General features: G+C 42.3%; 1 protein-coding gene across 1 annotated transcript in view; it reads left to right on the top strand.

Annotated features, from left to right (window-relative positions):
* LOC119582285 overlaps window positions 1–201 on the top strand; it is a 6,855-nt gene that overhangs the window by 4,359 nt on the left and 2,295 nt on the right. The window lies entirely within an intron of this gene.

Raw genomic sequence — 201 nt, 5'->3', positions numbered from 1 at the left:
AGCGGAGAGGAAAAATAGAGGGGGAAGGGGGAGGGAGGTGATGAATGACGGAGGTAAAGATCGCAATGATTTTTTTTTCACTGATTTCAAAACTGGCACAGGATGACAGATAAGAAGTACCTGTTCTTGTGTTTACATGAAAGTGTTACTGAACTTTCAAATCTCCCTGGTTTAACCATGCAAGGAAGCATAGGGAGTATC

This window comes from Penaeus monodon, chromosome 15 (genome assembly GCF_015228065.2).
Source record: "Penaeus monodon isolate SGIC_2016 chromosome 15, NSTDA_Pmon_1, whole genome shotgun sequence".
Lineage (NCBI taxonomy): Eukaryota > Metazoa > Arthropoda > Malacostraca > Decapoda > Penaeidae > Penaeus > Penaeus monodon.
The sequence above is the reverse complement of the archived record's forward strand: the minus strand, read 5'-3'. Positions and strand labels throughout refer to the sequence as shown.